Consider the following 24,266-nt stretch of genomic DNA (forward strand, 5'->3'; position numbering starts at 1 on the left):
TGTGACGCATGCATTTGGATTAATTGCTCTGTTTTGCACATTTAATAGTCAAACGAAAAGGCTTCCCATTAACGTTTGTTAAATCATATAACATGTACTATAATTATATTAATTGCTCTGTTTTGCACATTTAATAGTCAAACGAAAAGGCTTCCCATTAGCGTTTGTTAAATCATATAACATGTACTATAATTAAATCGTATCATTCTGCATTTGAAAAACACAAAGGCCGACGTCACCTTTGAACTCCATACCGAAGAAGTTGGGCCTTCACGTTGTTTGGGTCCTATGGCCTCGCGGCCTCTGCTAAGCTCCTCTTTTCCCTTGGTACCATTCTCTCTTCTCCTTCTCCTCTACCATGCTAATATACCCAGTAGGGGCCGGTAATTGTTATTAAAACTTGGGCCTAACAGGAATATACAACTAAACACCAATCATAACCCAAGAGTAACCAAGAGAAACCCTAAAGCCCAATATTCTGATAAACTTACCAATATAAAAGAAAGAGACCCCAAAACAAAAAATTTTGGGTTTCAAATGAACGCCAAAATTTGGATACAACGGGAGGTATATCTGAAACGAGAGGGATAGAAAGATAGGATATATCCTAATTACAAGGTACAATCTCTCCACAAGACGACTTAAAAAGTATTTGCTTACTAGTATCCTCTTGCTCCTTAGACATTAAGCAGTTTTGGCCACAAGGTCCACTGTGAATAATGAGACCAGATAATAACTTGCTCAAAAGGCTGGAACCCTATAAATGTTTTTCTTTCTTTGATTTCCCACTTTCCTTCAATTAATTTACTCAAAGTTGACCAAGAGTTGCTATATGATGTTCATTGCTAATCAATGGGGCCTCAATGATTACCACTATCTTTTTCTCTGTGTAGGATATGCTCCTCTATTGAAATTTGAAAATATTATGTTTCAAAACAATTTTGTTAGGCTATAATCGTGAGGAGTTTTTTTCAAATTCAAAGAGAATGAGCTCAAAGGTTTTTATTAATTACTAACGATATATTTACACCAAACAGAAGAAGAGGAATTTCAAACAATATATTTACTCTCTATAGGAATAACTCTATCAGTCTCGACATCCGTTGTATTAGAAGTTTGAATATTAAATCCAAACAAAATCATCTCCTTCCTGGAAACTGGTAAATTGGCTGCATTAATACGGATGAGGATCTTCTCCGGATCATCTTTGTGAGGATCCTCTCTAGGTTTTCACATCTTATCTATTCATCGTACATCGTGCGACCAACTTTCATTAGAAACTGTTTGTGTTTAATTTCAAATTAAAAAATTAAAATAATTTTTGACTGCACGATGTATGATGAATGGATAAGTCGTTTGGATTCCTAGGATCCTCACAAAAAGAATCTAGATGGAATCCAAATCCCATTAATACCTCCCGATATGCTATAACATCTCTCCGTCCATTGGATTAGAACTCAGTTGGACCCAACTATCGTTGCAGTTATTACTTTCAGGGTTTATGTAGTAAAATTTCTGTTTGCAGTATTTGAATGAAATCGAGAAAATATATGTTGAGTCGTTATGTCTAAAGCTTGCGTCCCATTGAAATCGTGCCAGGGATTATCTGCCTGGGAATTTGTGTAACTGGCTAAATAGTTTGACTATTTGTACATGCATAGTTTTGTAGTTTCCTTATGTTTCCTAATTCTAGTTGCTTTTCAATGCTCATTTCCGCGTTTGACATATAATTGTTGGGGTGTGATATCTACACACCCCTTTTTACTTCTTCTATTCTTTTTTGGTTTTCGGCGATTGGATCAGATGAATTGAAAAATATCAACGGACAGAAATTAACAAGGATGTGTGAAAAGTAAAAATAGATATGTGGATAACACACCCCATAATTGTTTCATTATATTTACTGTGAGTGCCTCCATCTCCGAGAAGAATAAACATCTAAATATTTAGCCAATTCATATACTGACTGTTTATTTGTTTTCTTTTTTGGTTCTCTCTCTCTCTCTCTCTCTCTCTCTCTCTCTCTCTCTCTCTCTATATATATATATATATATATATATATAGGAATTAAGGGAAGGGATTCTCATTTAAAAAAAAAAAAGGATATCCTCTTGACTGTTAGATTTGACTTTAATGAAATCATGTGGTCGAGAGATTTTGTGACTTGTGATTTAATCTCAACCATAGAATTTCATTAAAGTTAAATTTAATGGTTAAGAGGGTGTTCTCATTTTTTTTGAAAAATAGGATCCCTTCCCTTAAAAGTCATATATATATATATATATATATATATATATATATATATATATATATACACAGAGAGCTTAAGGGAAGGGATCCCCATCTTTTGAAAAAAATGGGGATTAGGTGTGGGGCCCACTTCACATCTAATTTCAACGATCCGAATCGTCTATTTTGTTAGTTTCGATTCATAGATCATCCTTGCAAAATATTAGCTAAATTGGAAATGTTTAAGACATCTAATTGGGTTCAAGGAAATGAACGAATACTTTGTTATATAAGAAAATATGAAATTTGATATTGATAATTAAATAGGCAAATGGTTTCGGATTGAATTGAATTTTTGCAAGGATGATCTATGAATCGAGACTAACAAAATAGACGGTTCGGATCGTTGAAATTTGAGGTGAAGTGGGCCCCACACCTAATCCCCATTTTTTTCAAAAAATGGGGATCCCTCCCCTTAAGCTCTCTGTATATATATATATATATATATATATATATATATATATTATGTTGTTATTGTTTTTGTTTATTGGTTGGTATTTAACAACGGAACCACAAACAAAGTGGAAGAAGTCAATGAACGAAGGGCTGCTGGCTCTGGGACTAGACTCACACCTGAAGAAGAAGAAGCCAAACTTTGATATGGTCCTTGTGAATCTTGTGGAAAGGAGAAATACCACGCGACTAAAAACTGCCCTCTGGGTATTGTGAGGAATTAATAGATAGAATGCAGTGGAGACAAATGCATTTGTAATTTCTAAGTTATGTCAGTCTTTTAGAACAAGAAGTCTTCTTATTAAATAAGTGTCGTTGTGTTTGGTGGTTTTTAGTGATGATATATGATCAAGATTCAATGGCGACCGGTTTGGTGTATTTTAATGAAAAGTTTGTGTGAATTAGCATATGATTTATGCTTATATTTGGAAACAATACTGGTTGGTGAATGTTTGTCGGCGTAGTAATCATCTACAATTTTTCAGTAATTTGAGTTTTGAACTTTTGAGTGTGATTCCTTTGTCTTCATTGAGGAGGCATTTTATGGGCATTGAGGGGCCGTTGAATGAGATGAAGACGGATTTGTTTACTAGACTAGTATGACTATTGGACGTGTTTTTGTATGATGTAAAATATGAAGCTTAACGTAGTAGAAATTTTAGCGTATAGATATCCGTATGTGACACCTATACATATGAATCCCACTGGGTGTCTTATGCAAGAATTTCACCTAATTTAGACCTATGGTAAGGCCTCTGGCGGGTGGAGGACTTACCTATTAACTACATTGAAATAATTGAGAATTGAAGAGAAAATCAAGAAGGAAGATGAAGAAGGATGAACACATAGATTTTAGAGAGAGAAATATGATTTGTATTAATTGAAAAATGAAGAATACATAATTCTGTTTTTATAAAAGAAAACCTAACAACTCTAATCAAATACTAACAAACTTACTAACTGTATTGCTAATTGTATTTCTAACTGTATTGCTGACTTGTACCCTTAATACTTCCCCTTAATCTCAACTGGGGAAACCCAGTTTGAGTTTGGAAGAACATCTGCAATAATTGCTATGAAACCAAAAAACAGAACACAGAGTTGAACAATATGCAATCTTGCAATCCCACTTCATCCACCTTTCAAATTCATTCCATGTCTAGAACAATATGGCAAAAAACCTTGCATTCAGCTACCCTTTAATTGCCTTCTTTCAATCTAGTTGTTGGTAGTTTACCTTTCAATATTGTTCTACTTTGCAATCTTGCCCTCCTGGCAATCCTCTTCATATATGGCAGAAAACCTTCAAGTGGGCAAATTAAGAAAGTAACTTGTGTGTGACAGAATCCCTGCAACACTCATCCCTTGCAAACTAGGTCGGTGGTTAAGAGGTCAATTTCATGAACTATGCCGCACACATCCAAAAGTCCAATATTCCTTTACCTTTCGCAAGAGCTTCAATCAAAGAACAACCTCTTATAAAGTTGTAACACACTCTCATGCCAGTTATCACAATTTCTTGCAGGATTACCCTTCGTGGGATTTACCGTTAACAACATCATTTAACATTGACTTCGGCATTCAAAACAGAAAATTAACAAACTATAGTGTGGCATCAGCCTTAACTATAGTACAACGGGATTGCCCTTTGTGGATTTTACCAAAAAACAACTACTCTTAACAATAGCATCAGCCTTCATAATTTCAACAGCAAAAAATCAACATCTATGTAGGATTACCCTTCGTGGGATTTACCTACTCACATCACGAAATTACTCTTTGTGGGATTTACTGTTAACAACTTCTTCTACCCTTCGTGGGATTTATCTACTCACATCATGGAATTACCCATTCGTGGGATTTACTGTTAACAACTTCTTCAAAATTCATCGTATAACTTGACTTATAGTAGATAAATGCTAACAACTGAGCTGGTTAGACTCAAAATTATATGCTATGATAAGGAAAGATATTGCACAAACTCCTCTGTAAGCTCCAGAACAATCTTCTCAAATATCACATTTCTCAGTTTGGCACAAACCATAATCCGAATAGTCACAAACTTGTACAAGCCAAAGAGTTGTATAAAAAACCAAACCCAACAAAAGAAACAAAGCATAATTTCAGTGAAGCAGAGAGACGAGAATCCAAAAACCCATCTTCAAAACCATCAAAACCCATCTTTAAGATCACACCTTTCATTCACATTTCACGACAATTCACCTTGTTGATTCCCAAAAGACTTTCAATTTTAACATTGCTTGACGCCATATCTTCACCAATGAACACAGTTTCAACAAATGAACAATTTTTTTTTCCAGAATAAAAAACTAATACACTCTTGGCACTCGGTCTTCTTGAGTGTAAAATACCCAACAATCAATCAAAGAATCAATCTTTCAGTAATGGCAATCAACCTTCATTTTCTTTTCAATCAATTAATGGCAATTGGCCTTCCAATTCTACGAATCAGTAAATGGAAATTGACCTTAATACACAAATTAAAACAATTTTTTTTTTCACTGAGACAATCAAACAAACAGTTTAAGTGTAGAATCTTCAGTTCTTGAGCGACAAAACCCATAAAACACACTGGAGATCAACAACCATTCAAGATAGCACAACGGAAGTAGCAATGACCAATATTCTTGAATCCAAATCCCCCAAATATCACAAACATTGATCTTGAAGCAAGGTCCTGAGCAGTGTTCTAGCAGGCATCGATTCAAGCTCTCTGGTTGTATACCTCTAAGGCATAATATGAAACCTCACAATCTTCTCGAGCAAAGGGGAAAGATACACTTCAAGCTCCAAGCTTGGCGGAAGAAAGATTGTCACAGGCTTCAAACCTTTATGATCTCCAAGAATCCGATCAAGAACAAAGTTCAACCTGACAGAGAAAGAAACGAACCTTCTCGAGCCCAGTAAACAGATGATATGGGACCATTCGACCATGTTCTTGGCATCAGGAACATCAGAAACCATGTTGGAATTGGAATCACAGGCCGACGATTGGATAATATCCCAACCCTGATTAACATTACTCTGATCCAAAGTGGAGAACGGAGTAGAGAAATCTCTGATCACAGTCAAGAAAAATCAAACCAAAAGTAAAATAATGATCACGGAAGCACCCAGAAACTTATCCGAACATCTAATGAAAATTTGAAAAGAACTAAGCTAGAAACATATGAAAAATAATAGGAAGAGGAACCACCATAATCCATGGCGTGAGCCTGGCGGCTCTAATACCATGTTAACTACATTGAAATATTTGAGAATCGAAGAGAAAATCAAGAAGGAAAATGAAGAATGATGAACACAGAAATTTTAGAGAGAAAGTTTAGAGAGAGAAATATGATTTGTATTAACTGAAAAATGAAGAATACACAATTCTATTTTTATAAAAGAAAACCTAACAACTGTAACCAAATACTAACAAACTTACTAATTGTATTTCTAACTTGTACCCTTAATATTACTCACCCACACCTTTTGGGATCCCACTGTGACATGCTTGACTAATGTGTGTGAAGTTTTTGGCATGGCGTCACATGATGAATTTGGAACACACAGCGTGATTGGGACAACGAAAACAGACTCCTTTTTTTACACAATTAGTCTAACCACCCTCATGACTAGTGGGGTTTAGTGAAAAAACCTTATAAATTAAAGCTTTACAAAGAAATGAAGAGCCATCAGCTTGCTAGTAGTGTAAGTCACTCCATCTAAAGTGAGCAACGGCGACATTGTCTCCATATAATCGACAAAGACATATTCGACTTCTTAATTTTACTGCTTTAAAATTCAGATAGAACTGTTATTTAATACCATAGTTTAGTGATATTTATCTTCACTTGTAAGTGAGAGGTCTTACATTCTCTAGCTAAAGGTGAATTTGAACCACATTTAGGGATGGGCAACGATTATGGCGGGTGGGTAACCGCGGTTATTTACCCATAACCGTTTATGTTCATACCCGCATAACCGTTTACCCATTGGGTAATTACATAAATGGTTATACCCATAACCGTGTACCCATTTAACCATAACCATTTACCCATTTAACCATAACCATAACCATTTACCCGTTTACCCGTTTTTTCGCCCGTTTATCCTTTTTTTTACGCATTTACCCTTTTTTCGCCCGTCTACATTAAATTTTTTAACAATTTGAAAATTACAAAAGAAAAATTTGTCATAATTTTCATTTTCTGACAATTAAACACTGTTATAAGTACATTTTAGCATACATTTCCCTATTTTAATCATTTAAGTCCTCATATAATTCTAATATTTGAAATAATAGTTTACGAACGATATTTTTCTGCTACACCCAAGCAAGTCTTTAATTATAATCCATATGATTAAAAAGCAAAGCTTCTAAAAACAAAAAGTAGTCATTATCTTGAATACTAGAATTCAAAGCTCCAAAATATTCTGAAACTAAACACTTTCAAACACGTTCAATCACAAAGTATCATCGACTCGTTGTCACCAAAAGAGGCCTACAAAAGAAATGTATAATTGAATTAGTATGCAGAAATTGAATGAGTATCACCAATAACTCCAAAGTAAAAAACAAAAATAAAGATTAGTTTTTACCACATTCACATCAGTATCATCACCGAATGAAGAATCTTCAACACAAGTAGAGTTTGAATCTGGTTCAATAGTAAAAATTAAAATTAGGCTAAAATAGTACATTTTTGAACATATACATAATTTATATGAACTTTTACAGTAAGTACCTCGCATCTGACTCCACAACCAGTCTCGAGAACACATGAGTGCTTCCACTGTGCTTGAATGAAGTCAGCTATGGTGTGGACTAATAATCCTACCACCAGTACTAAATGAAGACTCTGAAGCTACTGTAGATACAGGAATAGCCAAAATATCTCAAGCTATCTGATGCAAAATAGGATATTTAATCCCATTTGTCTTCCACCACGACAATATATCAAAATCTTGAGTCCTAGGCAAGACTTTCTCCCCCAAATATAGGTCTAAGTCAAATTGTTCATTACCGATGGTAGAATCCATAACAAACTGGTCATAAGATGTTAAAGGATCACCAACTCTGAAATCACATGACTGTGGTGGAAAATTAGTTGAAGAAGAAGATTCAGATGACCGAAGCCCAGGTCTATGCTTCAATTCATACTCTTTGACCAACTTAACAGCCAAGTCAAAGACTTTCTCAATTTCCGATGGAGCATTCTCTTTATAAATAAGAGAAAAATAATACTCGATCAATTTCATCTTGAACCTTGGATCCAGAATAGTTGCAATTGCCATAACACCATGAATTTTATGCCAATACTTTTCAAACTTGATTGACATCTTTGTTGCCATTAACTTAACTTCAACATGGTCAGACTCAAGCCACTTACAGATTGCAATCCTAATATGACACACATTTGGAAAATAAAGATTTGATGTGGGATACTTTGATCCCATAAATTAACTCAGTCACTTGGCGAAAGATAAAAAAAAAAAAAGCTTTACAATGGTTACAGACAGCTTTCACCTCCCCACAAAAACTTTTTTCCTCAAAATGCTGCTAGACAACTGAGGTTCTTTTTCTCTTCCTACCAGTGTCATCAAAGCTTGATTCACTTAGGTCCAATTCTTGATCAAGATTAATGGGTTCAATATCATGGTTCTCGCTTTGAGTCTCCATCTTGGAACTAGTTGAAACAGTTGGATACAAGACTTTTTGAAGATCTAAAGATCTTCAAATAATTCATACGAAAAGAGTTCTTGCTGAAACAAATACAGATAATCAATTCACAAATTATATTACAGGTGAAAATAGTGTACATATAACAAACGAGATGCAGATATCAAAAAGTTGAGGCAAGAGAACGTAAAGGGAATGATTATGCTTGAAAATCGATCCAATTCAAACGCTATTAGTTAGGGAGTGTCCACACACCATATACTAACTAATGGTCTGAGAGTGTCTCTATACAAGTAAAGACCAGCAAGATTTTCTATTTTTCCCTCTTTGGGGAAATACTCTAGTGTTTTTAGGCTACTTGATAAGACATGAAAAATGCTTATATGTCGTGTAAGAGAATGTGGACGGATGCATACAAACATCACCACCACGGAACAATGATGAAATGTTTAAGCAGGAAAAAAAATGAAGATATAGAGTTCATAATATAAAAGAAAAACAGGAAAGCAATTGAACAAAAGAACACTATACTGTCATAAAACCCAAGGTCAATATACTATTTGGTTATACTTTGTGATAGATGCAAGTTGCAACAGAGGAAAATATATAGTATTTTCTGGTACATAAGGGTGACAGGAGTAAGGGGAGGGAGAATGAAAGATAATGTATGAAAACAAAAGCAGCTCAAAATCGTTTCTAGTTCCCATTTTATGTGCACTCTCTACACATTTCTTCCAACTGCTTCTCATCACCCTTTTTTTTCCCCTTCTTCGCTCCCCCTTTCTCCCGTATATTTCCCCTCTCTTTCTAACAAGGAAATACGTATCAAAACTAGAAACGAAAAAGGTTACCAAACGGTTTTCCTATATTAACTTGAGGGTACACGGACTAACGGTCACATAGCAACCATCAGGTGAATCAAGTCGAATCAACAAGGTTTGGAACTAGATGAGAGTACAGCTAAACTAAAAATCTCTCCAGAAATTGAATTACTTTAGACATCTAAACTAAAAATCAACCAACATTTTTAATAAAATCAAGAACAATGCAAATTTTTAATAAAATCAAGAACAATGCCTAATCAAGACTAGATTTCACAAACCCTAATTTAAATTTCACAAACCCTAAATCTCAAACCCTAAATTTATTCCAAAATTTACCTGATGTGGGTGTGGCCGGATTCTGAGGTGAGGAGGTTGTCTAAGGTGAGGTCGAGAAGGGTGGTGAGGTTGTCTGAGCGAGATCGCCGAGGTGTGGTTGAGTCGAAGTCGAGAGGCGGAGAGAGAGAGCGACGGAGAGAGAGAGAGTGATGGAGAGAGAGAGTGACGAAGTCGAGAGAGAGATCAGATGGTCTGTGTGATGTGGGTGTGGCCGGATTTTGAGGTGAGGAGGTTGTCTAAGGTGAGGTCGAGGAGGGTGGTGAGGTTGTCTGAGCGAGGTCGTCGAGGTGTGGTCGAGTCAAAGTTGAGAGGCGGAGAGAGAGTGACGGAGAGAGAAAGGGACGGAGAGAGAGAGCGACAGAGTTGTAACTTACAAGTTGTAAGTTCTCTGAGGGTTTTTAATTTTTTTTTTAAATTTTACATATATTAAATTAAATAGGTTAATGGATACTCGTTATAACCGCGAATATTACACATAACCAATTGATACCCGTTATAACCGTGGATAATACCTATAACCGCTCATTTAAATTTCATGGATAAACGGTTATATCCATAACCTTTTATTTGTCTAAACGGTTACCCATAACCATAACCGTCAACTTTAAATGGACGGGTAACCATGGTTACCCATACCCATGGGTATTTTGTCCATCCTTAACCACATTATTGCAAGCTCATTAGTGTAGATAATATCATTTGTTCAAAAAAAAAAAAATCAGATGGAACTTCTGAGTGTTGATTGAGTTACGTCTTCACCTATTCAATTTAGTCTGGAATGGAACTTCTTGAGCTGTTATACCCTGCAGCTTCATAGCTCTTTAATTTCCATACAGAAAACAAGCTTCTTCTCGTGGAATACCTTAACTTTATAGGTCAAACCATCGCATTTTGTTAGGCTAGTTAGATAACACTTCCTAAATGCTTTCTAACTTTTAATTGTAATTTTAATCTTGAGATTAAGGTTATGAAACAATACAGCATTGGATGAATGCGGCCCTGCCATTGTGACATTCATCTGTATTCTATGTCCGGGCAGATAGAAAATTGCACACAGCTGTATTCAGTACAATACTTGCAGGAGCCCTAGCTAAAACCTAACACTGTTTCATATAATGCACTATTAGGTGCATATGCTTCACATGGGATGAGCAAAGAGGCGTATCAGTTTTTAATGAGATTAAGAAAAGTAGTTTCCGGCCTGATGTTTTGTCTTATACATCCCTGCTCAATGCTTTTGGAAGATCACGGCAACCTCAAATGGCCGGGGACGTTTTTGACATGATGAAGAAAAACAACTTGAAGCCAAATCTGTGAGCTATAACACGCTGATTAATGCTTATGGAATGGTTTATTAGATGAAGCTGTACAAGTCTTGCGTGAGATGGAATTCATCCAAACATTGTATCAATATGCACACTTTTAGCAGCTAATTGACTGATACAACATTACCTTACATAAGATGGAACTGTACATTTCAAAAATTGCCCAAACAATAATGTTTGATGAATAACTTTTCTTAGCGTCATATGTCCATATTCTGTAGTTCCATGTTCTATACTTGCAAGCTTTTCGCTTCATTTATGTTCCCAGTTATTAAATTTGCTTCAGTGGAATTAAATATAGTTTCTATGTTTTTGCCTTAAGTTCTTTTTTTGTATTAGTTTTTGTTTTGGGCGACTTCTTTTATGTTAGTTAAGAAACTGAAAATTGAACTTGGAATGAAGATTACAAGACTGGAGAACAACAATGGAATTGATTAAGTTGATTGAGCCCTCACTAGTTTCAACTGGTGTTGTGAATCAACCTCTGCATATTCTCGGAAGAAGTGGAAAAATTGAGACTATGATGAAGGTACCTAGAATTTCTCTAGTATTTGATAGTTTTTATTTTTTTATTTTTTATTTGACAGGAACGATAGCGTAATATTTCATTAATCAACACAAACATTACAAGGATGTCATTCAGTACAAAATTCCAGTGACCAATAAATTGATCTGGAATGAATTTGTATAACATACAAATAATAAACCAGTAATAGACAACCACAAGCGCAAACATTCATTCGCCAAGTGCACAAAAACTACTTGTACAAATCTGTTGAAATAAACGATAGCTGCAACATAGAGATACAGGTAGCCACAATGGTCATCGCTGAATTGTGAGGCCACAAAAAGTTATCGCATTAGAGCGAGGCCACATCAAGTCATCACTAAGAGACGAGACTAACAACACACAACGCACATAGGCGAAGACCAAATTAGCCAAAACAACAGCGCCACCACAATGCACAAAAGGTGAGTGAAACACAACTAAACAACACCGAGAAAGGATCCGTTGTGCAACTCATTACAGTGGGGGGTAAGGCACTCAAGCCTAGGCCACCTACAAGTTTCAGACCGAGGCGCACGAGCCGAGCCCAGACTGAGGTGCACAAATCGAACCGCATCGAGACGTACAAGTCGAGCCGCACAAGCCAAGATGCCAGATCTGAGAGCACAAGTTTGTGCATCCAGGGTGCGTTTGGTACATGGGACGGAACGGGACGGAACAGGACGAGGCGTTCCGTCCCGCGTTTGGTGCGCCAAAAATGGGTGGAACGGGCTGTTCCATGGGATAGATTTTGGGTGTTTTTGCGTCCCACCTCCCCCCCTGGAATGGGTTTGTTCCACGTCTGTGGAACACAATGTTTACCATTTTAAGACAAATATACCCCATGTCTTTTTCAAAAATTACACCATCTAAATCATTCAACAAACCCTAAAAACAATCTTCTCTTCTCTCTGCCGCTGTCTTCATTTCATCCTCCTAAAAAACTATCATTTCTCCCTCCCGAGCCTCCTAACCCACGACCCTTTCACAACCCCACCCCAAAACACCTCACCAATCTCCTCACCTTTGGCAACAGCTCACACTCCACCGCTGCCGTCAAATCTCTTATGGACCATCTCCAAACCACCCACGACTCAGCCGTCACCTTCAAGTGCCTTATCGCCGTCCACCAAGTGATCAAGTACGGCTCCTTCATCCTCGAGGACCAGCTCGTCGTCTACCCTGTCGCATGCGGTAGAAACTACCTCAACCTCTCCAATTTCAGAGACGATTCTACCCCTATAGCTTGGGAACTCTCCTCTTAGGTGTGTTTGGTACATGGGACGGCGCCGTCACCATTGTGATTGTGTAGCCTCTCGGTTTCTCCGGCGCCGTCACCATAGCCAGGCTGACAACGACGACGACGACGTATGGAGCGCATAGAGGCTGAGAATGACATTTTTGAAATTCAGGGCGAGGTTGTCCAGCTCCGATTCCGCAAGGAAGAGGCTCGAGAGGCTCTAGATCTTACCAGGGTGGCTGCTGCTGATCAAGAGAAGAGTTTGCACACAAAAAAGTTACAGTTGGTGATGGAGCTTGAAAGGATTGGATGATACGATATAATGAATGATCTAGTTTGGTTTGGATTCATAATCTAGGGTTTTGAATTGGGATTAATTGTTCAAGTAATTTTTAATTCTGCTGATTGTCTATTTTCTGGGTGTTTCTGTGTAATTAGCTTCTGTTCAAGTAATTTTTAATTGTGCGAAGTGTTGGATAATGTTTGATTGACTCTGGGATTTTGTTTCCATTTAGTTTTTCCTGTGGAAGAGTGAGGGCATTTACTATTGATTTGGAATTGAAGAAGTAAACTTTAAACCTTTCCTTGGTGTTGAATTTCAAACCTCTACCATCTGCCCGAAGAATTTCATTATCTTCGACCAGATCATCGAAGTCAGATTATGTTCAATCCTGAAATTGCCCACAAAATTACTGGTCCTATCTTTAACCTTTGTGCAGCTTACATCCAAGATAATCTAGGATTGATAGCTTGTTGAAAGTTTTCTGGTTTTTAATTAATTGGGGTTTTCTTGTGCTTATTGTAAGGCATGCATGGGTAAGTTAGTCTTTTAATCTTTAGGTTCTGTTCCGTCCTGCGAGTACCAAACACAGAACGTAACAACTGTTCTGTTCCGTCCTGTGCGTACCAAACATGACACAGAATCTTCGTTCCGTCCCGTCCCATCCCGTCCCATCCCGTCCCATCCCGTCCCGTTTCGTTCCGTTCCTTCCCATCTGCGTACCAAACGCTACCCCATCAAACCCATAGAGGAAGGTGACGCCACCATGGAAACGAGTTGACAAAGGGGGATCCAACCCATCTGCAGCCCAAATCTAAACCCCACACCAAGAGAACGAGCACCAAATCAAAGAAATCTTGTAAGGGCATGGCCAGGGTTAGGGTATAGGGCATAGATCAATGGAAATCTGCACCCAAAATGGTGGGAGAGAAGCAAGGGAGGGGAGAGGAGGTAGGTAAAGGCCGGGAAGGAGTGTTCGGCGTGAGGTGGTGGGAAGAATCGAGTATGGCAAGGTGTGGAGGATGGCTGGGATGGGGAAGAGGAAGGGGGGAAGAGCTAGGAAAAGAAAGGAAGAGGCTACCACCGGCCCCCAGCCATAGCAAGAGGCCGGCGACGGTGGGGTAGACGGCTAGGGTTTGTCTGAGAGAGAGAGAGAGTTTTTGGGTGAAAGTTTGAACAGATGGAGACTAGTATTTGATAGCTAAATGTTACAAAGCACACAACATTTATGCAAGCAGCGGTTTGCTTTCATTTTGAACTCTCTCTCCCTCCCCCCTCCCCCCTCCCCCCTCCCACCATACAGTTATTCTACAAGATAGTGGCATCCAGTTGTGATATCAATTTTGATACATTCAATTTTGTTGAAGAATCTCGTCTGCCGGAAATTGAAGAAAATATTTTGAGGTAATCTACAAGTCAAACTACCATTTCTTCATTTGTTTTATCTTCGTGAAATCATTCACATCACTTACTAAATTATTAGATAACTGAAAACGGGTTATGAACTTCTGCACAACTTTTGAAAAGAAAATCTGCGCACCAAGATTCTACAAGCAAGCCCTGCGATACACATTCCGCCTCTTCGCTGATAAGTAGAACCAAGGTAGAGAACCACAGGCTGCTGGAGTCAACAATGGCTGGTACATACGCAGTTCCCGATTACCGTTTGTAACATATTTGATAGGCCAAAATGCAATGTAGGAGACGATGTCCAAGTTTTATGCAGCTTGCCCGAGATGAGAATGGTAGGATTGATAGTGATTGTTGAAAATGGGCAAAAAGATGAAATTTACAAGGCATGTGAGTAATATGTCCTAGTAGTGGGTCATGTGAATTTTGTCATCCATTCATATTACAACAGGTTCCATCAAGAAAATAAAAAAAATTGAATCAACTGGTTCCATGTGAGAAACCCTAAAGCCCAATATTCTGATAAACTCACCAGTAAAAAAGAAGGAGGGACCTCAAAACTTTTGGTTTCACATGAATTCCAAAATCTTGGATATAACTGGAGGTTTATTTAAAACGAGAAAGATATCCTAATTAATTACATGATACAATCCTTCCACAAGACTACGTACTTAAAAGTATTTGCTCCTTAGTATCCTCTTGCTCCTCACACTAAATTAAAGCAAATTTAAAATGAATAAACCTGGACAACACGTGATTAAAAGAAAAATAATCTATGCACATACGAGCGCTTGTAAAAAGGCTAGTATGTCGAGGCAACCACCGGCAAAATCTCATGTTGAGGCGGCCGTCTATATAAAATCTTAACAATTTCATCTTCAACTTTTGGCCATATGGGAGTGTGGAAGAGCAGTACTCTACACTTATTACAGACACCTGCCCGTACACATGGTGGTCCAATAGAATTCATGAAGCACATTCCTTTGGGTGACCTAATCACTACAGCTTATGCAGCTTGGCCACAAGGTCCACTGTGAATTATGAGACCAGTTATAACTTGCTCAAAAGGCTAAACCCTATAAATGTTTTTCTTGGATTTCCTACTTTCCTTTAATTAATTTACTCAAAGTTGACCAAGACTCGCTATTTGGTGTTCATTGCTAATCAATGGGGCCTCAATGATTACCACTATCTTTTTCTTTGTGTGGGTTTGTATAAGCTCCTCCATTGAAATTCTAAAATATTATGTTTTAAGACAATTTCGTTAGGTTATTATTGGGTGAGGAATTTTCAAATATAAAGAGATTGAGGTTAAGTTTTTTTTTTTTTAATTACAATTAATATATTTATACTAGACGATACAAGAGGAATATTCAAATTCTAAAAAAAATGACGTCAATTTAGTAAAGAATGGATTACAAAGTATTAGATATGAGAGATTAGAAATTAATCATAAGAGCATTAATTATAACGGCATGTGTCAGTAACTCGTAAATCCCTGAAATCACACTCATATTGTGCATTTCTAATTTCTCATGCTCACATTTTATAATTCGTCTCTAACTAATTTAACATTAATCCCTTAAAACCTAAGTAAAATTCTATCACCCAAACATCGCCTTAGAGTTTCTACCCACCTCAAAACCACCATTTGAACTTTTTGATGACATTTATCAATATATAGGAGATGTTACCCATGAATGATGCAAAAATTGAAGGAGTATGATTCTCTCCTCTCCTATTCTCATCCCCTTCTCTCACCTATTGCTTTTTGTCTTTATAAAAAAATCAATATAAGATGTTGATATGATTAAACCGTAACCGTTCAAATAAAAAAAAAATGAAGATGAGAGAGATTAGGAGGGGAGATAATCCTTCTCCATAATTCAAAGCTTTATGCCCGAAAGCGCGATGGACGTTGAATGACACGTATGCTTGATCTCATGATAATCAAGATCGAGTTTATCTTTAACCCCACGCCGACATCGAGAAAGGAATTAGTATATTTTCTTCAGATGATGTTAATCTAACACCTTTAATAAAGGTAACATAAATCCATACCAAGATGGACTGCTTTTCTTTTGTTTACTTTCCACCATTTTGGTGGAGTGCACACACTGCGAGAACATGTGTAAAATGGCACGTTTACGTAATCGTGATCAAAATAGGAAGATTCGATAGAGGAGGAATTAAATTGAGGATAAGCTGGAATGACGAGGAGTCAGAATCAGATTTCAGTTGAAACTGTTTACTTAAATATTTTGAAATCAGAATAAGAATGAACTTGAGTTCACATAAGTTGTTTACTAATTCACTTGAATAAGAATATAAGTGACTATGATACTAAAATACCTTATTATTTTTTGGAACAAAATAAAACCTTAATAAAATAATTACCTTATAAACATTAGTTATTCGTGCCACTTAGTACTACGGTCTAGTGGTATTCTTCTTTACTTGTAAGTGAGATATTTTAGGTTCGATTCTCGCCAAAGGCGAATTTGAACCATATTATTGTTAGCCCGTTGTGAGGCTAAGATCACCCATTTCCCTTAGTGTAAATAATATCGTTTATTAAAAAAAACATTAATTATTTGTAATTTTTTAAATTCATATGTTTATTAAAGAAACATGAAATTAAAAAAAAAATCAACCCAGCAAAAGATCCTTTGCTAGTGCTACTTAGTACTACATTCTAGTGGTCTTCCTCTTCACTTGTAAGTGAGAGGTTTTAGGTTTGATTGTCGCCAAAGGTGAATTTGAACCACATTATTGTTAGTCTATTATGAGTCCAAGCTCACCCCTTCCCTGTTAATGTAGATAATATCGTTTGTTCAAAAAAAAAAAAAAACCTTTGCTAGCAGTGGATAGTGGTAGCCATCAAAAGTGAAATTATAGTAAAGACCTAAAGACATAATGGGTAAGAAAAATTGGTTCCAATTCCTCCATACTCTCGGAATTGGATAACCACCTCCAATCAAGGAGTCCAATTCATTCAAAATGAGAAATTGAATTCTTTAATCGACATTTAATTCTGCAATTTGATATCGGTGATGGGTTTGTAAACACGCCATTAGAGTTTGCGGGAAACAGAATATGGTACACGTACAAACATACTAGTGGAAATATCTCAAGGGCGCATGAACAAAGTTTACTTCAACTACTCAAACTTCAACTTAAAATATTCCTCATGCTCTAAATAATATTTACTCAAAAAGTAAAAAAGTAGGAGTAATTTTTTTTTATTATTATTTTCGGGAAGGAAAGAATTCGAAACTATTTCTTAAATTAGAAGAGGAGAGAGTTCAAACTATGATCCTTAAGTGAAAACCCAACACTTCACAGAATCTCACAACCTCAACAAAAAATAGCAATAGTTTGGTACATTAATCGCTCATCTAGGGGTTTGAGCGCGCCAATATGCCTGTGTGCGTGTGTGTGTGTATATATATATTGACTACTAATGCCCTGCTTTCGAGACGTCAGGTAGACTGAATACCAAACAATGAAAAAGTAGACCGAGGTATGTTCAAAGATTAGAGCAATGATAATGCACCTACGAGGCAAAAAGAGTTTATAGTAAACAAAGAGATTAACATTTGATCCATGTCTAAAAAAGAAAGCTACAACTCTTAGAACGGCATGACGATAAAGATGCGTAAGTATCCCCATTGGGAGTAACACAAATCTACATAAACTATAAAGAATGATAAAGGAATGGAGAAGGCAGCCAAACTTTGCAAGTACGTACATGCTTTGTAGTCTTGATTGTCAAGGAATGGAGAAAGTACCATTGTGATTTTTCCAATATCTTCGTGGAGAGAGTGTTGAGCTTCTATCCATACGTTTCGAGTTCGAAACTTCTCCCTCTTCTAAACTATTGTAATAGTTTCGAATCATCTTCATTCCCTTAATAACAATAACATAAAAAAAGTTCATAATCCTTGATCAATTGCAAAGCCTTGGCACTATTAATATGCGCTCCAGTTCCTCGCTTCGAGTAGTCAATTATTGTTTCATTTAGCTTTGCAGATGCTCAGCTTAGTAAAACATTGGAGAAAGGAAAGTCAATTTTATGATCTCTTCTAACATTAAAATACACACACACACACATATATATATTAAGAGCTAGCTAGTAAACACGTATTAAAAACTCTAAACAATGTTTAGGAGATTAAATTTTTTGCTTCTATTTTGTGTGCGGCTTTTTTTGTAGCTTTTATTATTGATTGATACGTGTTATGTTTATAACAACAAAGTTAATGAAAGTTCAATTTATTTATACGTGTCAATCAATAATAGACAGATAAAGACTAAATATTACACACAAAATATGTGCAGAAAATTTAAACTCTATGTATAGTCGATAAAGACACGTCACAAACAATTCCTAATCTGTTTTTAGGGTAATTCTCAGTTTACGACCTTCAAGTTTTGTGATTTTTAACATTGAGTACATTAAGTTTTTTTTGTCCCAGAGTCATACCTAAAGTGTTAATTTTGGGACAATTTCATACATCCGTTAGTCTGACTGTTAAGCCTCCCGTTAACTGATGACGTGGTGCCATGTGGACAATGATTGTGCGCCACATGTCATTAAGGGTCCACATGGAAATTAAAAATTCAAAAAAAAAAAAAAAACTCACCCGTCTCCCCCCAACCCCCTCCCTCCCTTCTTTCCTCTGCAACCCGTACCCTATCTTCTCTCCTTTGCAACCCTCACCCATCCTCCCTCCTTATCTCCTCTGCAACCTGCACCACCCTCCCTTATCTCCTCTGATCACAATTTGCATTTGAAAAAACTAATGAAACTGAAGAATTCACAAACCAATTTAACGATTTCATAATTCAAAATCATCAATTTCAATGAAATTCGTATGAACAAAAAACTTCAAAAATATAAACTTTGATCTTGAACCGATCCCAATCAACTTTGCTCATCGAAAACACCAATGATCCCAATTTTCTCAATGTTTTAAGATAATAGAATATAGAAGCAAGGAAGAATCTGATCAAAATTTCAATCGGATCGAATTGAATCGATTTTGATTGACATACTCAATAATGGAAGGAAAATATGTACTTTTTCCACACATTTGCTTTCACGAGAATTGGGAGCGCACTGAGCATAAACAAGGAGATCTCGGGTCTGCCAAATTATGTCGGCGGGGGTTTTGGGCTTGGACTTGAACAACCCCTTCATCTTGTTGCTGTTGGCACTTTGGCTGCGACGAGGCAGTTTATCCTGCTGATGGTGGTTTTGCTGTTGATGTCGCTGCGGCGATTACGGTGGTGGCTAAATAAGCTGAGGTAGGCTATGGATTAGAGGAGATGAAGGAGGGTGGTGCGGGTTGCAGATGAGAGAATGGAGGGAGGATGGGTGGGGGTTGTAGAGGGGAGAAGGGAGGGTACAAGTTGCAGAGGGAAGAAGGAAGGGAAGGGGTTGAGGAGAGGTAGAAGATGGGTGGTTTTTTTTTTTTTTTTTTTTTTGAATTTTTAATTTTCATGTGGATCTTAATAACACGTGGCATCCAATCATTATCCATATGGACACCACGTCATCAGTTAACGAAAGACTTAACATCCAGACTAACAGATGTATGAGACTGTTCCAAAATTAACACTTTAGGTATGACTCTGGGACGAAAAAAATTTTATGTATCAAATGTTGAAAACCACGAAATTTAAAAATAGTAAACTGAGATTTACCCCTGTTTTTAACTCCTAAATCTAGGTAGTCCTATATACAAAAGAAAATCATTGGTCAAATGAGATGAGAAGACATTAATGATATCCTTGCTAAAATGAAGACATTTACATTTTATTCAACAAGTGAAAACTGTGCGCAAAAGTACCTTTGTATTAGTTGGGTCTTGAGCATTAATTTTTTTTTTTTGGTAAACCTTGAGCATTAATAATTTAATACAGACGTCGATTGTGAATTTCAAGCCAGCCAGCAAACAAGAAAGAAAAGCTGGTATGCATGATGATGTAGATTCTTTACGTCAAAGAAAGCCTTGAGAGTAAAAAGCATGCTTATGATAATTGGATTGGTACTAATTATGCTTGCACATAAACAGGAGATTATCATCGCCTTTTATTTTATTTTTATGGTCAATATTCAATAATATGCAAAAGCTAAAAACATATTTGTCAAGTCACACTCATCCTGCCCATTACATGCGTTGCACATGAATCTTTGACAAAACCAAGGGGAGGGTGGATATCTTAGAGAAGCGAGATGTTCCTCATCATTTACCAACTACAATTGTGATTTTCAAGCTTTTAACCTCTTGATTTGAACTAATTGCTCCTCTGATCTCCACCATTACTCAACTTTTTTATCTGTATATGGTATTTGGTTATTTGTATATAACTTTAACTTTATCATTATTATAAATAAAAATTTATTATAACACGTAAAAAAATACACCACGTAACTCATGTTTCTGATATTTCCAAAAAGAATTATAATCTTATGTAATAAAAATAAAAGGTTATTTTCTAATTTATCATGCAATTTACGTTGTACACTATCATGTGATAAGTGAAAAGGAAAGAGTAGATTCGATCCTAGGATAGAGAAGTATTTTTAATTTTTTACACATTGACTAGCTAGTTGTAGCCAATGTTTGAAATATCCTGAATATGCTTAATATTTCCACGGAAATATTCAAAAATTCAGGGAACGATATGGAAAGAGAGGGTGAAGTCTAAACTTGACCCCTTATCCGTGATATTTCCATAAATCAGTCATTTTTCTCAATATTTTCAGGAAATATCCAGTGTTTGTAGACAATTTGCAAAAAGTTTGCAAGAAATATCCATGAGCCTATATATTATTTATTTTCTAAATTCTTTCTTATGTTTTTATCACAAATTGTCTCTGAAATTGACTCACCCCATCAAGATGATCATTGAAATTGAAAATCAATCAATGTAGTCCTTGAAAATGGGTGTCGCAAATCAATGTGGTCATTCTGTTATAATTCCGTCAAAATTTCTGTTATGTGTTGACGTAGCACATAATTGGTCCCACAAGTCTAATTAAATGTTACTATATGAATTAAAATGTTTAAATAATAGTTTTTTTAAGTTGTTCATCTTCTTCTTCGCCTCCCACCGGAGCAACCACCCCAGTCCCCACCCCGTCGCACATGTAATTGCAACCAAACAGATGGCCCATCACATCCAGAAACACGCAGAGGCCACCTAAATTTGGTAAAATAACCTCTCTAGGTGATGAAAAGAAATCCAAGTCCAAAAAAATCTGCAGAACATATTTATAACATGGTATCATTCTAATCCACATACTTAACCACTAAATAGTTACCTCTAATTATTCTCCCTATGCCTGCTAATTCACCTTGAAGACCAATTTCTCCTTCTCTTCTCCTCATTCACAAAATCCAGATTTCTTTTCAAATTCAATTTGAAATTTGCAATTGAATTCTCAAAAAACATGGATGAAACTCCCAATCCAACAAGACTGCCACCGCCATCCAAAAAGCCGCCCATTCTGCTATATGTGAAGGCGCTGTCGAGCTTGCTTGGAGGCAATGGAGGCTGTGTGTCTTCAACCCATCAGCGTCATCAAGACCCGGTTCCAGTTCGACCAGAGTAGCACCTACAAGGGAATTGTCCACTGCGGTTTCATGTGCGACAAGGTGGGATGGGTTGTTGAGGTTGCTCGAGTGGGAGGGGAAAAAGAAGATGAACATTTCATCTTCTTCTTCTTCTTCTTCTTTCTTCTTTTTTTTAAGTTTCTAATTATATAAAACTAAAAATTGTTTTTTATTCTTTAAACATTTTTAATCCACATGGTAATAATTAATTAGACTTGTGGGACCTATTTATATGTCACGTCAGCACATAACATAAATATTGACGGAATTCTAACAGAATGACCACATTAATTTGTGAGGGACTACATGGATTGATTTTCAATTTCATGAACTATCTTGATGGAGTAGGTCAATTCTAGGGACCATTTGTGATAAAAACCTTCTTTCTTTATGGTATTAGTTTACTTCAACAAAATTTATACTGCTTTCATGACAAAAATTTCAATCAAGTTATGTATAATTTATTCTTTCTAGTGAAATACTTTATCTTATTACTTGCCATTAGAAGGAAGTTTTTCTTCTCGCATATTACATACTTATTGTTTACACAGTATCTAATCATTCATTCTTGATTCATACGTGTGTTGTGACTTCATATGACATTCCCTAAAAAATAATTTTAAATTTTCATGTGTTTAAGCAAATTTTCATCATTTACATCGAAGACAATCAATATCAATATACGATATATTCATCGTTATTTCCATCGATACCAATATTTTAAACACTAGTTGTAGCCTCTATCATTATTCTTTTTCTTTTGTAGAACAATGTGACAATTGAAATTTGTAATGCAACATAGAGAAGTTTCTAAGAAAACACTTCATATTATTCATGCTGGCCCTACTCGATCCTTAAAGTGAGGCTCTTTAATTATAGACCGTCTGTCATCTTACAGACATTAATTCCGTCCCAAACATTAACATTGTGGAAAAAAAAAAAAAAGATGATAGAAAATCCATTGAAATCCATCTTTTAAAAGAATGTCATTAGCATTTTTTTTTGTCAGAATCTCCATAGCATTCTCAATGATTAACTTTTCGTTTTGGATTTTTTCTGGGAGTATTAATTCCGTCCCAAACATTAACATTGTGGAAAAAAAAAAAAAGATGATAGAAAATCCATTGAAATCCATCTTTTAAAAGAATGTCATTAGCATTTTTTTTTGTCAGAATCTCCATAGCATTCTCAATGATTAACTTTTCGTTTTGGATTTTTTCTGGGAGTAATACTTGGCTACTCAAAGATGAGTAGGAGCTTTTACTCAAAAAATTTCAAAATTGTTCGTTGTCAATTTATAGAATTTCATGTTTATAATCAGAACCGTTCATATTATAAATCATCCTATAAATATCATTGATGAGTCCATATTATACCATATATTTTACCCTATTCTTAGTTATAGTTTATTGGTTATTTTAGTAGAATTTTGATATTTTATTATGTAATTTCAATGCAGGACATTCAACTTCCTCTGGAGTAAAAAGTGATCAAACGGATGAATTTTAGAGTGATTCCAATTGGAAGATGTTTGTGAGTCTTTCAAGATGATTGTATCAAAGTTTCAAAATTTTCTACTTAGCCGTTTGACCGTAGCAATGAAATAAAGGCCCAGCGAGCAGTTTTTCTAGATTGACGTTTTTGGACATTTTGGGTATTTTGGAGGTCAAGATGGCATATTTTGAGGAACATTCCTTACTAGGATTTATAGGGGACGACTTAAGCTTTCAAAAGAGACCTTTAGGGACCAAATCATACTAAAATAACCAATAAACTATAACTAAGAATCGGGTAAAAAGTTATCAAACGGATGAATTTTAGAGTGATTCCAATTGGAAGATGTTTGTGAGTCTTTCAAGATGATTGTATCAAAGTTTCAAATTTTTCTACTTAGTCGTTTGACCGTAGCAATGAAATAAAGGCCCAGCGTGCAGTTTTTCCAGATTGACGTTTTTGGACATTTTGGGTATTTTAGAGGTCAATGGCATATTTTGAGGAACATTCCTTACTAGGATTTATAGGGGACGACTTAAGCTTTCAAAAGAGACCTTTAGGGACCAAATCATAATTGATTTGGTCAGTCAAAAGTCTGCTTTTCTGGGAAATCTGAATTTTAGTTCAAAAAGGAAACCTTTTATTTTCTGTTTTATTATTTTATTATGTTTCCTAGTTTTATTCTAAGACTTTTTAGTGTGTATTAGGGCTTTTACAAACTAATTTTCTTTAAATTGTTCTCTAGTTAATTTCTTTA

At 36.1% G+C, this 24,266-nt stretch overlaps 1 long non-coding RNA gene across 1 annotated transcript; it reads left to right on the top strand.

The window, feature by feature from the left end:
* Positions 1–21,923: 21,923 nt before the first annotated feature.
* Positions 21,924–23,645, top strand: LOC108170962 (uncharacterized). The gene is made up of 2 exons (XR_001787415.3): positions 21,924–22,057; positions 23,475–23,645. It is a non-coding gene; the product is annotated as an uncharacterized lncRNA (long non-coding RNA).
* The last annotated feature ends 621 nt before the right edge of the window (positions 23,646–24,266 follow it).

Source organism: Malus domestica, chromosome 13 (genome assembly GCF_042453785.1).
Source record: "Malus domestica chromosome 13, GDT2T_hap1".
NCBI lineage: Eukaryota > Viridiplantae > Streptophyta > Magnoliopsida > Rosales > Rosaceae > Malus > Malus domestica.